This window comes from Nycticebus coucang, chromosome 11 (genome assembly GCF_027406575.1).
Source record: "Nycticebus coucang isolate mNycCou1 chromosome 11, mNycCou1.pri, whole genome shotgun sequence".
Classification (NCBI taxonomy): Eukaryota; Metazoa; Chordata; class Mammalia; order Primates; family Lorisidae; genus Nycticebus; species Nycticebus coucang.
This window is the reverse complement of record NC_069790.1, coordinates 96,040,513-96,056,066: the sequence shown is the minus strand read 5'-3', so window position 1 is coordinate 96,056,066 and position 15,554 is coordinate 96,040,513. Positions and strand designations below refer to the sequence as shown.

Below are 15,554 nucleotides of genomic sequence, written 5' to 3'. Positions count from 1 at the left end.
TTAGATAAGCAAAAGCTATGTAGAGCCAGTATTTCAGAAACATATTTACAAACACTTTCTTAGTTAATTCATAGTTAAGCAAATATTTATCTCTTAATCTTAAAAACATCAAACATATATTAATTTGCTTTTCTTTTACAATAATAGCAGGTGCAACTTAAGCCTTTTTTGGTGCGGAATCATAACTACTTCTGCTCCATCTAAGAAAATAGAAATTCACTTAAGAAAATATAATTATGGGGCATAATGAAAAAGTATTATGGTGTCAAATAGACAAATGAAGACCTAAAAGTCTTTAAAAAATTTTAATGAGACTAAGCCAACACAGGGTCTTTGCGTCTCAGTTCGTAGGTTTGTAAAGTGGGAATCATATCTACTTTGGTTTTTTTGGCAGGATTCTGAATGTCAAGAAAGATGACCTAAGTGAAAATAGTCTTTAATTATATGTTCTACATTTTTGTGGTGATATTGGAAGATTTGAGAAGAAGTATAGCAGTAAGCAGGGATATCTCCAGGAAAGGGCAGTTGGCCACTTTCCTAGAGTTTTCAGTGCCTGGCAAATACATGGGTGAATTTACTATGATCCAGGATTTGGTTCTCAGGCTGTGCATAGGCAGAAATTCAGGGTGATTGAACTGAAGTGAATTGTTTCGCAATAACTAAATTTACAACCTAATGATCTACAAACCAACAAGAAAATTCCTAAATTTTAATGACTAAAATGCGCATGTTCTCTCTCCAGCCAATCATCTTCCTGGTACCAGAAAGAAGGTAGACAAAGGAACTTTGTAAAGAGGAAGGAGTGTCTTCACTGCATCACAAATGTATCAGAGGTGAGGGGGTGGTTCTTATAAGAGATGTTTTATCAAGCCACGAAAAGGTGCAGTGAATCCCCTTTACCTTCGTAACAGTAAGCAAGTATACACATTTAGCTGTTCTTTCCAAAGCAAAGAACTGGATAAGGTGTTGGATAAACACGGCCAACTTCTGTTTCTTTTAACTTCTCTTTTGGATACTCTAGGCTAGTTACCACTCACACTCTTTCCTCCCCTCCCCTCCCCTCCCCTCCCCTCTCCTCTCTTCTCTTCTCATTTTTTTTCCTCATTATTTGCAAGCACTTTTCAAGCCTGTAGTTCTATAATTATATACCCGTCAAATTGATTGGAGTTTTAGTTGTTTCCAATTTGTTTTCATGGTTTGTAATTCTTTTTGGAGAATTTTGCCAAAGTTTCTAGGTGTTTTGACATAAACCAACTTTTGAAGCATTTACCAGACTAACAATGTCCCCTTTCTCTGTATCTCTATGAAGAATGACCTAACCTATTGTGCGAGTAATTCACCTCCACTCCTGATAGATATTGAATAAATAATTTTTGAATAACCGAAACCAGGAAACGAATGAAAGCATAAACTTACAAATACATTATCATCATTATAAAGTGATGATACTTCTTTCTCTTCTCACCTACTTTTCCCTAAAACGTTCAAGGCTTATTTTTTAAAACTAAAACCTAAACAAATTCTACTTGAATAATACTTTCAAATAAATTGTTATTATGGAAACAATATGTCTTGTTTAAGGTTTTCAAATCTGGACTGTAAGGAGTATTCTGCATGTAATTTAAACCTCAAAACGACCCTGTGAGGACAGGTGCTAGCCACAGAGAAGTTGAGTACTTGCCCAAGTTCACACAGCTGGTACATGTACAGCAGAAATTCAAACCATTATTGTGGTATAATATAAGCTTTTAAATACATTACTGTCATTGCTACCATGTTGACCTGTGGGATGTTCACTCACGTAATGAATACTGATGGATGTTCAAAAGTGGGATCTTTCGACAAACTGAGGAAGGCTTAGACCACATTATGGAACTGACTACTGCACTTTAGATCTGGGCCAAAGAAAACATATATAATAGATCTTTGGTGTCTCATATTACAATGCTGAGGAAGTAGAGGTATGATGTCAACACTACCACCTGAATGAGAAAATATTACTCATGCAGTTAATTTTACTTTTTGCTTTGGGAGAAGGGGAGGGCAAGGAAATGAAAATTGCAGAATCACTTAAATGTTGGACTAAATTCACTGAATTTGGCTGAGTTAGAAAACATAAGCTTCTGCTTTCAGCTAAGAAAGTCTTGCCTGCTTCTGTAGCATAATCTATCATAAAACTTGAACCTAAAGAGTGTGGACAATACATAACATCAAAGTCTGATCTTGGCTGCCTATAATGAGCATCTTGGTTGGTCCAACTAAATAGAAATTAATTTTCTAAAACAGTGGGATGTAGGGAGGTAGCTCAAGACAGAATTAGTAACTTTGCTGGCATTAATATCCCAATCTCCACTCTTCATGCTTGATAATCCTTAGCACGGTGCTGTCAGAGTTAAGGATTCCCTGGTTGTTGAAATATGGCTGCTTTGTGCTCACTTCGGCAACACATATTCTAGAATTGGAATGATACAGAGAAGATTAGCATGGCACCTGCACAAGGATGACACACAAATTTGTGACGCATTCTATATTTTCATAAATAAATAAGGATATAAATAAATAAAGAAATAAAGAAATATGGCTGCTCTACTCTTAGCTTTATGTGAGCATTTCCAGTTGGGAAAAAGAGAGCATGATTTGTAGAAAGTATAGATTCCATTATAATGAAAATAAACACTTCTAGAAATCCTACGCAGAGTTTTATTTCCATCTCATTGGCCAGGATTACACTGCTCCCTTAGCTGAAAGTGAACGCAGGAAATGCAACATTGTACTCGGACACAATCCCAACCTGACAAACAGGGAGTTCTGAAAATTAGAATGAAGAGGAAAGTGGGTATTGTGTAGGCAGTTGAGAAACCTGCCATAGTCTGTCAGTGTTTTGGCATTAGATATATTCACGGCTGAAGTCTTGTAAGCATTCCAGTCATCTCAGAATCTAAACAGTGAACACCAACAATGTGTGAAGTACAATCAATCCAGGTACTGTTGGAAAAAAAAAATAAAAACAAGCTGAATTATAAAGCTTGAAATGGAGTAGGGACTTATGGCACAACAATTTTAATAAGATAAGGTAGTATACGATACACATCTGCATGCATTATATATATTTAGATGGTCTATGCCCCTTAGTACTAGAGATTGATAGAAGTAAGTAAATTGATTTTATTCAGACCTTATTTTCCTTACAAACTCTTGCAGTGCTCAGATTATCAGAGTAGGTCTCAGTAACTGAAGAACATGACAAGTTTTCTGATCTTTCTTTTCTTTTCTTCACTTGAGAACCTGGCATGCATTTCCAGGGACTCTTACAGTAGAAAATATTATATTTTAGGAAATCTTATGACAGGAAAAGACACATATCAGAGAAACTACTTTGTGGTAGAGATAAAAATAAATATGTTTTTAGCTTCAATCTGAAATAGGGGTATACTTGAAAAGATTACAAAATTATTACAGACAAAAAGATCTTTTTTAGGAACAAACAGACGGAAACTTTTTATATCCATTTTACCTGAGGAAAAATAATTGTAAAGTAATATGTTGCTAATCTTGCATCCTTTCGATCCTATTGCAATTTATAATTTAATATATTACTATCTTGACAGTACTTATTACTGTGGTCAATACCTCCCATTCATTAAAGACACTCAGTCTTTGATCTTTGCTTAAAATTATGATTATAGGAATATGGATTTTCGACAGGTGCATGCATATTTTCAGGATAAACAAAGCCTACCACCTGCTTCAAAACCTATCCTGAATCTCAGTTATGAGTTCCTATTTCTTCAGGACAAATGTGTTTAGAACCACTTTAATATGCAGGCTGCAGGGTTGGTTTGTTTAGGAGCCATAATTGAAGAAACTGTATTGAAATCACACACTTTATTTCAGCACAGTGCCTTCTGCTGAAGGTACAAAAACCTTTCTTTGACCTCTTACTAGTAAATTAAAATAATTATATTAAAATAAAAGTAAAAGTCTTGAATGGATAAAGAAGTTACTAAGGTTACACCATCACTGACAAATCTGGAAATAGTCCTCTGGTTTCCTAATCAATTTTTGAACTGTTTAGATTCTTAAAAAGATTGAAAAGAAAGCTACACCTGGGTCAGGTGCCTGGGACCATGCAGTGTCTCATAATGAACAAAATGAATTTGGTTGGGTGTCTAAGAGACACTTTTAAAGTGAACCCACTAAAAAATGAGACTTTTTTTTACACATCATAAATTTAATGTAAAATAGAATTCCTGTTCCTGAATCTTTCTATTGGACAATTAATTTGCCTATGGAAATATCACCAAATAGCATCAAAAATTATTTTTCCCTTATGGCCCAAGCTCCCTTAAGGATTAGTTCTCTCTTGCTGTTATTACAAATTACCACAGATTTAGTGTCTTAATACAAAATGTGCTTTGATAAACTAACTAAAAAACTATAATATTTTGGTTCTGTGTATGTGAAATCCCACAAGGTTTCTCCAGGCTAAAATAAATTTGTCCAGAACTAGAGTCCTTTCTGGAGGCTTCAAAGGAAAATCCATTTCCTTGGCTTTTCCAGTTTCTAGAAGCCCTCTTGCATTCTTCGATAGGTGATCTCTTTCCTCCATCTTCAAGGCCAGGAACATTGCATATCTTTGGCTATTTTTGCACGATCCTGCCTACTCCTTATATAGCTAAGGACCAGTGCAATTATATTGTGCCCACCCAGGTAATCTAGGAAAGATTCTCACGTCAACTTTGTTAATGTGGTCACACATGCAATGTATCATTTGCCATGTAAGGTAATGTACAAGGTCTGGTAATTCAGTTTGTGAACTTGCCACCAGGCACTTATGTTGGCAGCACTGTACGAACAACTCAGTAAGGGTTCATAACCTTGGTATATCAGTATCTCACAGTTGTGTTAATGTTGACATGTGGTGGCGTCTTGCTGAATGTTCATTATTGTTATTGCATATAACAAAATATTCATTATTGTTATTGTTGTCTTTGTGTAGCATCAAAAAAAGTCAGAGCTTGAATTAGAGCAATGAGCAAACATTCATAAATTTCTTCTTAAATTTGGCAGGAATTAAATCAGGGACATGTTATTCCAAGTTTATGGGAATAATGCCATGAATAAAATGGCAGTGCACAAATGGATGAAACATTTTTCTGAGGGGAGACAAAGTATCACTGATGAGGAGAGGTCAGGGTGGCCATTGAAAAAAATGGTTAAATTTTGTGTCAAAATTGTCAGATGACTGCGAGAAGTTTAGCAGGCCAATTAAACATCAATAGATAAATGGAAAAATCTTCACTGAAATCTTGGCATGAGGAAGGCATGTACAAGGTCTTAGCAAAATAATTAAGAAAATGCTACAAAAGCTATGTTAACTAATGTGATGAAAATGTGTCCAACGATCTATGAACCAAGTGTATGGTGCCCCACAATCATACTAATGTACACAGCTATGGTTTAATAAAAATAAATAAATAAATAAATAAAATAAAATAAAATAAAATAAAATGATCCTGAAGGAATTCACCCATTAACAAAAGCAGAGAAAAGTCAAAGTTTGCTAAGACCTTTTGAAGAAGCAAGATGATGTTTTGGGCCATGTTATCACTGGTGATAAAAAAAATGGGTGTACCAAGTCAACCACAAAACAATGCATCAAAGTGCACAATGGAAGTCAGCCAATTCTTCATATCCCCAAAATTCTGTCAGACCAAACCGAGAGTCAAGATGATGTTGCAAACTTTTTTTTTTTTTTTTTTTTTTGTAGAGACAGATTCTCACTTTATCGCCCTCTGCAGAGTGCCATGGCATCACACAGCTCACAGAAACCTCCAGTTCCTGGGCTTAGGTGATTCTCTTGCCTCAGCTTTCCAAGTAGCTGGGACTACAGGTGCCCACCACAATGCCTGGCTAGGCTATTATTTTGTTGCAGTTTGGCCAGGGGCAGGTTTGAACCCGTCACCCTTGGTATATGGGGCCAGCGCCCTACTCACTGAGCCACAGGCGCCACCCGTGAACCTTTTTTGATATCAGAGGGATTGTTCATTATGAATTTATACCAACTGGGAAAATCATTAACGAAGTTTACTATCTGAAAGTGCTGAAAAGGCTGCATGAAAGAGTTAGACCAAAGTGACCTGAACTTATTGCCAACAAGTTGGCATCTAGCATCTAGCATGACTACAATGCACCAGCTCACTCTCTGTCTGTGAGGGAGCTTTTAGTCAGTAAAAATATAACTGTAGTGGAACACCCTTCTTGCTCACCTGATCTTCCCCCCAATGACACTTGTCTTTACCCATCAATAAAGGAAATATTGAAAGGAAGACATTTCGGTGACATTCAGGACATCAATAATACGACGACAACTCTGATGGCTGTTCCAGAACAAAAAGTTTCAAAATTTCTTTGAAGGGGGAACTAGGTGCAGGCATCAGTGCATAGCTTCCCAAGGGAAGTACTTTGAAGGTGATTGTAGTGATATTCAGCAATGAGGTATGGAGCACTTTTTCTAGGACGAGTTCTCAAACTTCATTGTCAGATCTTGTATTCACAAAAGGATTGGGATGTATGCATCTTTGCCAAATCATTGTTCTGCATATCAAAGAGAAATTACCCACAATACTAACTAATAATGTTTCACTACTGCAACTCTTAACCAGTCTCAACTACCATTTCTTGGGTTCCTTCTTAAATGTGGTCCCCTTAAATTGCAATGGACCAGGTCATACTTTCCTCCTTGTTCTTATTTGTTTAGTTCTTATTTGCCATTGTTTTCTTGCATGTTACAGACATAGGTCCATGAGGACATGTATGAATACTATTGATCACTAATATTTCATTGTTCACCCACTGGACACATGGCTCATCTTTGTCCTTAACACTTTCACTAAATTATTGTTTACCTACAAAGTCATAGAGAAAAAAATGAAAGCAATTTTCGGGGGATCTGGAGCAATTGCCTAACAGGTGTAGAGAATCTCATAAAATATGTTTGATGCCACTACTACTGAAAACTATTTTTCTAAATAAAAATGATCTATGTGTGTGTGTATGTGTAGGAGGAATGTTTCATAGTCAAGTCAGTCTGGGATGCCACACTGTGTCTCCATCTAGAGATCCACAATGCACGTAAGGGGCAAGGAGGCAGTACTCAACTGTTGTAAAGAGAACAAGTTCTGGAGCTGCAAAATATGGGGCAAGTTTCCTCATCTGTAAAATAGAAGGAGAAGAAAAATTCCTATTTCCCGAGAGGGTTACAAGTACTAAATGAGTTAACATTTATAAAATCTTTTAAATAATAAATGTCACACACTAAGTATTGTATAAATGTTTATAAAATATAAGAAAATAGCTCACAGAAAACTGTTATAATCTGTTTAACTTTGTTATATTAGTATTCTCTAGTGCTATTTGGCCTTGGAACTGCCTTTTATATTGTCCCCAAATAATATCTATTCACCTTCTACAGAGGTACTTTTCAGTGGGAAGGCTTTTGGATAACACTGATATTATAACACTTTATGTATTATTTAAAAATTGTCTATGTACTTTCCAGTGGTATTTGGATGTCTGGGTTAAGAGGTGCATTTAAACTAGAATATAATTCCAGGAGGCCAGGGGCAGTGTCTCCCTCTAGCAACGTGCACAGGGCACATAGTTAATACGCCATAAATATTTGTTAAATAGATAAAAATGTAAATGAAAGATTTTTTTTATAAAAGATCTTAAGTTAATGGGTACTAATCACTTGCTTTATATCTGGTTCATGTTTTCCATTTATAATGTTTAATTAGACATTTTCAAAGAGCAAAAACTTTGACTCATTTAAAGACTGAAGTATTGGTAAATAATTCTGATTTGTTCGGAAGGTATAAGGCTTCCTTAGCTTTCTTAATATTTCTTATAAGAAGCAGATAAGAAAAAAAAGGAAGAAGCAGATAAGAAACTAAAAGGCAATTGTTGCATATGAATCACACACACAAAAAGTATTATCCAGAGGTCTAAATGGATTAGTTACTCCAAATGAGTGCTGATAAACAAGATAGCTCAGCAGCGTAATGCTCTTTCCATTTTCTTCATATAATTCCATTTTAGTTTAGCTTCAATTAAGCTGAATATTTCTATTATGTGATAACAAAAATGTTGGCTTCTACAGTAGTTGGCAAAGTTCTGGATAAAATAGCCTTTAATAAATAGCTTCTAAAAATTAATAGGAAAAATCCTGAGATTTCTATAAATGCACAAAAATGATGAACTGCCAATTTAAAACAAGGAAAAACAATGGTTAAGATTTTAACCACATTAGTAGTATGTTAATTAAGAGAGGTATCTTGCCTTTTAAAATCAGTAATTAGAAAATGTGTACTGTTTAATTTTGATAAATGTGTAGAGAAATGGGCCCATCCATACGTTGCTAATGAAGGTACATTGGTGAGATTAACACTTTGTATCAAAAGCCAAAATATTCATCCTGTTAGATGTATTAATTCTGCTTCATGGAAATGATCTCATGTTATTAATTTGAAATTTCCAAAAATATTCATGCATAAAATGTTTATAACAGTTTAATTTATAATACTGAAAATTTTTAATTATGTAAACATCTGGTAATTGGAAATGATTAAGTGAAATATATATAACATTAAAATTATGTTTTGAAAGTATAGTAATGACAAGAAAAAACTATTTGTCTATGTTTAGTAAGCTCTTTTGAAAAAAAATTTCTTTTGCAGAAGACTAAGAATGTTGTCAAAGGTCCGTATGGTTATGAAGTGATGAAATTATGGGCGACTATTCCAATGTGTTTATACTTTACGGTATTTACCTAAATTTCTTGAGAAATTATGCAATATTTTTAACTTTGAAGAATAATGTAAAATTGTTGAGCATTGTTCCCTGATGATATGAAATCCTCCAGAGAGCAAGGGGAGCAGATTGATCAAGGAGAAAGTCATTGTTGACTTTCACATGTCTTGTGAACAGTGCTGAGCGTGAGATGAGAACTGTGATGAGACAAGTGGAGAGAGTTAAGGTTGACAGCAGAGGGGCTCAGTATACCAAGAGCCTTGCACACAGCAAGAATTGAAGTTGACGAATAAAGGATGGCAGATAGGGTGAGACCTGCAGTAGCAAGCACAATTCATCAAAGATTTTGTTTTGTTTTGTTTTGTTTTTTAGAGGTGTAATCTTTTTTTTTCTTTTTATTGCTTGGGATTCATTGAGGGTACAAAGAATTCGGTTACACTGATTGTGGTTGTTAGGTAAAGTCCCTCTTGTAATTGTGTCCCACCCCCAAGAAGTGTGCCATATACTGTGGCCCTCCATCCTCTTTCGTCAACCTCTCTCCCTACTTGCTTATTCCTCTATTCCACCCCTTATATTAGACCATCTACTGCCTTCATGTTAGAATTGAGTACATGGGATTTTTGCTTCTCCATTCTTGTGAGGCTTTACTAAGAAGAATGTGTTCAACCTCCATCCAGGCTATTACAAAAGACGTAAAGCCTCCATCTTTTTTAATAGCTGAATAGTATTCTATGGTATACACACACCACAGCTTGTTAATCCGTTCCTGGGTTGGTGGGCATTTAGGCTGTTTCCATATTTTGGTGATTGTAAATTGAGATAAACAGTCTAGTGCAAATGTCTTCATGATAACATGATTTCGTTTCTTCTGGGTAGATGCCTAGTAATGGGATTGCAGGATCAGATGGGAGGTCTAATTGAGTTCTTTGAGGATTCTTCGTACTTTTTCCAAAAAGGTTGTGTTATTTTGCAGTCTTACCAGCAGTGTAGTGTAAAAGTGTTCCCTTCTTTCCACATCCATGCTAGCATCTGTAGCTTTGAGACTTTGTGATGTGAGCTACTCTCACTGAGGTTAGGTGATATCTCAGGATGGTTTTGATCTGAATTTCTCTGATGATCAGGGATGATGAATTTTTTTCCCAAATGTTTGTTAGCCATTCGTCTGTCTTTGTCAGAGAAGGTTCTATTCATATCTCTTGCCCAGAGGTAGATGGGATTGTTTACTCATTTTCTGTTGATTAATTTGAGTATTCTGTAGGTTCTAGTTATCAACCCTTTGTCAGATTATACCCTGCAAATTTCTTTTCCAATTCTGAAGGTTGTCTTTTTGCTTTACTTGTGTCCTTAGCTGAACCGAAGCTTTTCAGCTTAATTAAGTCCCATTTGTTAATTGTTTTGCTGGCTGCTGAAGTCTTCTTCATAAAAATCTTTCCCAAGTCCAACATCACCAAGAGCTTTTCCAACACTTTCTTCTAAGATTTTTATCATTTGATGTACTACTAGATTTAGGTCTCTTATACATCTTGAGTCAATTTTTGCAAGGGATGAAAGGAGTGGGTCAAGTTTCAGTCTTTTACATGTGGTTATCTAGTCCTCCCAGCACCACTTTTGTGTTTTTTTTGGTTTTATTTTTTTTAATTTTTTTAAAATTTTTTATTAAATCATAGCTGTGTACATTAATATGATCATGGGGCACCATACACTTCACTTTTGAATAGGGATTATTTTGTTATGCTTTTGTTAGATTTATCAAAGAACAGATGTTAAGTAGAGACTGGCTTCATCTTTTGGTTTTCTATTCTATTCCATGTGTCTATGTCTCTATTTTTGTGCCAATACCATGATGTTTTGATTACTGTGGACTTGTAATATATCTTGAAGTCTGATAGGGTGATGCCTCTGACTTTGTTTTTATTGCTAAGAACAGCTGTAACTATCCGGAGTTTTTTTCTGGTTCCATAAAAAACAAAGTACTATTTTTCCCAGTTCTTCAAAATATGATGTTGGTATTTTAATGGGGTTTACATTGAATCTGTAGATTCCTTTGGGTAGAATAGACATTTTGACAATGTTGATTCTTCCCAGCCAAGAGCATGGTATGTTCTTCCATTTGTTAGTATCTTCTGCAATTTCTTTTCTTAGGATTTTTTAATTCTCCTTGAAAACATCTTTTGCCTCTTTTGTTTGGTATATTCCTAAGTATTTAATTTTCTTTTTGAAGCTACTATGAAGGGAATTGTGTCCTTGATTTGCTTCTCAATTTGGCTGTTATTGGCGTATACCAAGGCTACTGATTCGTGGACATTGATTTTATACCCCCAAACATTACTATAGTTCCTGTTTACTTCCAGGAGTTTTGTGGTTGAGTCTCTGTGGTTTTCTAAGTGGAAGATCAGATCATCAGCAAGGAGGGAGAGTTTGCCCTCCTCTGTTCCCATTTGGATGCCCTTTATTTCCTTTTCTTGCCTGATTGCATTGGCTGGAACTTCCAGAACCATGTTGAATAATAGTGGCGACAGTGGACATCTTGTTTGGTTCCAGTTCTAAGTGGAAAAGCTTTCAGTTTTATACCATTCAATATGATGTTAGCTGTGGGTTTGTCATAGATGGCTTCAATCGGCTTAAGAAATGTGCCAACTATGCCTATTTTCTTAAGTGTTCTTGTTAGAAAAGGATGCTGAATTTTGTCAAATGATTTTCTATATCTATTGAAAAGATCATGTAGTCTTTGTTTTTGCTTCTATTGACATGGTGTATTACATTTATGGATTTGTATATGTTAAACCAACCTTGCATCCTTTGGATGAAACCTACTTGATTGTGATGTATAATTTTTTAATGAGTATCTGCAATCTATTAGCTAAGATTTTGGTGAGTAATTCTGCATCGATATTCATTAGTGATTTTTTTTCTGTGGTTTTCCTTTCCTGGTTTTGGAATCAAGGTGATATTTGCTTCATTGAACATGCTAGGGAAGGTTCCCTCCTTCTCAATGTTTGAAATAGGTTTTGCAGTATAAGTACAAGCTCATCTTTGAGGTGTGACAGAATTCTGATGTGAAGCCATCTGGTCCTGGGCACTTTTTGTTGGAAGCTTTTTTATTGTTTCTGCAACCTCAGTGCTTGATATCGGTCAGTTCAAGAGATCTATTTCTTCCTGGTTAAGTCTAGTAATATGGTGATTCCAGGTATCAGTACATTTCCTCCACATTGTCAAATTTCTGGGCATAACTTTTTTGGTAGTGCTCAGTAATAATCTCTTGTATCTTTGTGTTATTAGTTGTTATTTTCCCCTTTTCATTTCTGATTGAGGTTATTAATGATTTTATTTTTCTATTTCTGGTTAATCTGGCCAATGGTTTATCAATTTTGTTTATCTTTTCAAAGAACCAAGTTTTTGTTTCATTAATTTTCTGAATGATTATTTTATTTTCAATTTCATTATTTACTGATTAAATTTTGGTTGTTTCTTTCCTTCCACTAGGTTTGAGATTGGATTGCTCTTCCTTTTTTATTTATTTAAGATGATTTATTAAGTTAGTGGTGTGCTGTCTTTGATTTTTTTGGATATAGTATCTAATGTGATAAATTTCCCTCTTAGTACTTCTTTTGTGGTGTCCCACACGTTTTGGTAGCATGTGTCATCATCATTGTTATGCCCAAGGAAGTTAATGATTTTCTTTTTTATGTCTTCCTTGACTCAACTGTCATTCAGCTTATAGTTGTTTAATTTCCTTGTCTTTGTGTTGGGATGACAAAGGATTAATAGTGTGTGGTCTATAGTAGGGTACTTTTACCCACACTTACAAATCCCAACTGCTGGAAGTGCTGGATTGGGTGGGTCCCTTGACATCTGCAACTTTTTTTCCAGCCTGAGCAGACACAAAACCCCAACTTCACCAAAGAGAGAAGAGAAACAAAACCACTCTAAATCATACCAACCCAAACAAACAAAAACCCTTAAGGGTTAAAATTGGGGGAAAATACCAAATAATAGGGGCAGAAAAACTAGCAAAAATGAAGCCCTTATTATTAAAGGCAACAATGAAAAAATATATTTACATGAGAAAAATGAAGAAAATAAGAAAAAGACAAATCTAGGAGGATAAGTTAAAATTTTTTTTTTAAAAAGCAAAAAATCCAAAAAAATACATATATAGAGAGCTGAATATTGCTTGGGCAACAGGTGATCTTCTGGGGTCCGATATGCTAATCACAATGCTCATACAGCTGTAGAAGATGGAGACGGGAAGCATCTGCTGATTTCTGTGCTCTCAAACCCCACGGGATTGGGAGCCTGAATGTCTCCTCAGCCCACTTAATAGACACTCCTCAACCTTTCCAAACTGTGTCCCTTGGCTAAGCAGTGGCTTTCCAAGGATGTCTTGGATCTCCCCAGAAGTGGCTGCCTGCTTTTCAGGCATGCCAGAACAAGCCTCGCTCTAGGACCCTGAGGGCTGAGTCTGCAAGGCCACTCACCCATTATGTCTGCAGCAGAACAATAAAGCTTGGTTCTGCCCCTGACCTCTCAGTCTTGCCTCTAGGCACTGTTGAAAGTCACTTGCTTACACACCCAAGTTCTCCTAAGGTAACTCAACCAAGTACCTAAGCCCCCCTCTCCTCTCCCCTCTCCCTGCAAAAAAAAGGAAGAGAAAGCCTTCCCTATCTCCAAACTCTCCCCATTGCAGCTGTCACGGCCCTGCAAACACTTGCTGTTTCTACAATGCTTTCCATCTCCTCTTGGGGTCCGAAGTTTCCAGCTGCCTCCCTGTGCTCCTGAAGGTTTTTTTTTTTTTGGTAGAGCCCACAAGCCCACTGGAGTCTTCTCTCCAGTCTCACCACACCATGTTACAAAGAAGCTGTCTGTAGTCCGCCATCTTGCTCCACCCTCCTTTTTTTTTTTTTTTTTTAATAGAGGACATTTAAGACTTCCATATGAAACCTATAACCTAAATATGGCCCAAGATAAAGGGGAAAGAGGAGAGGGAGAGGAGGTGAGGGGTGAGGATGGGCAGAGGGAGTGTAATTGGTGGGACCACAGCTACAGTGTATTGTACAAGTGTGCATGTTAAATCTACTAAGGGTAGAATATAAATGTCTTAACACAATAACTAAGAAAATGCAGTGAAGGTTATATTAACCAGTTTGATGAAAGTATTTCAAATTGTATATAAAACCAGCACATTGTACCCCATAATTGCATTAATGTACACAGCTGTGATTTAATAAAATAAAATAAAATAAAATACTAATGTATGTCAGATGATGTTGAAGTTAAAGTCCTAGAAGAGAAAGAAACAGAGTGCTAGGATGTGGATAAAAGTTATTTTATATTTTTTTCAGATATTATTTACAGTGACTATATTTATTAAATTCAGTCAATTATATAGGAGAATAAAGGAATTCACATACGTTTATGAATTAAGCACATTTACTTATCTTAAAAAATATCTTGTAATTTACAAGTTTTGCTTTTAGCTCCAAAATTTTGGGAATAGATTGTTTTATCATCAGATTTTAAATAACTTTTTCATTTTTCTTTTACCAAAATAGAAGTAAAAAAAAAAAAATGAAACCCTAGAACCTTTCCATGTTTTCAGTTCTTGCATCTGACCAAAATATAGATTTTATAAGTTGAGTGATAAACCATCTGTGAATAATTTGGCTATTTTACTTGTTTTTATTTTTAAAATTCATCACAGATATTTTATTGTTTATAATTTTATTTTAACTGGCAAATAATTGCATATATTTATGGGGCAATGTAGAATGATTAAACGAAGTTAATTAACAAATCCATCCATACTTACCAATTTTTTTTGTGGTGTAAATTTTTTTTTCCTAATTTTGGCTGCAATATAATGGAATGTCAACAAGTCACCAGACACCTACTAAAGGTTCTCTATTTGGCAAGCATATCTTTAGCCATGTGCTGGAAACACAGAGGTGGATGAGGTTCTCAGGAACCTTGTTTTAGTGAAGTTTACAATCCACTAGGAAGATGAATATTAAACAATTAAGTGTGATGGAGAATATAAGTTTCTATGCTAGGAGATGTACCCTGATATGTGGAATCATGAGGAAGTATTATTTAATCTGGGGTTTAAAGAATGACTGGAAGTAAGTAGACCAAGATGACAGAAGAGTTTGAAAGTGAACTAATATACAAAGGGCACAAGGCCTGCAGTGCTGATTCATTGAGAGAATTTCAGCATGTTGGACGTGAAAGATGTGAGGCCAGATACAGGTGAAACTGAATCATAAAGGGTCTCATTGATCATAGTAAAAATCTTGCATTTAAGTCTAAAGAAAATGGGAGGTTTCTAGAAAATTGAAATTAGGAAGTAATATGATTAGATTATAGTTTTTGATAAAAAACTTCATTTTGGTTGCTGTAAAAAGCAGAGTGCAGTTGGGCAGCAGTGGGCAAGCTGATTTGAGAAGAGTGTGATCATTCTCCAAGAGAAAGATGAGTGGCTTGGATTGTGGTGGTGTTAGTTGGAACAAAGAGAAGAGCATAGACTTCAGAGAAATATAGGAGATACAGTTGACATGATTTAGGGCAATGAGATCCAATGGCAATAAAATGAGAACAACACTTATAATTTCAAGGTTAAAGAAAAAAGTAAGATAAATTTTTCTCTCTTTTTTTTTTTTTGCAGACGTGGTCTTGCTTTCTCAGTCTAGCCTCAAACCCCTGGGCTCATGTGATCCTCCCACTTAAGTCTCATGAGTCACTGGTGC

General features: G+C 35.6%; 1 non-coding gene across 1 annotated transcript; it reads left to right on the top strand.

The window, feature by feature from the left end:
• The first annotated feature begins 2,428 nt into the window (after positions 1 to 2,428).
• On the top strand, positions 2,429 to 2,535 carry LOC128560516 (U6 spliceosomal RNA). The gene has a single exon (XR_008373014.1). It is a non-coding gene; the product is annotated as a U6 spliceosomal RNA (small nuclear RNA).
• The last annotated feature ends 13,019 nt before the right edge of the window (positions 2,536 to 15,554 follow it).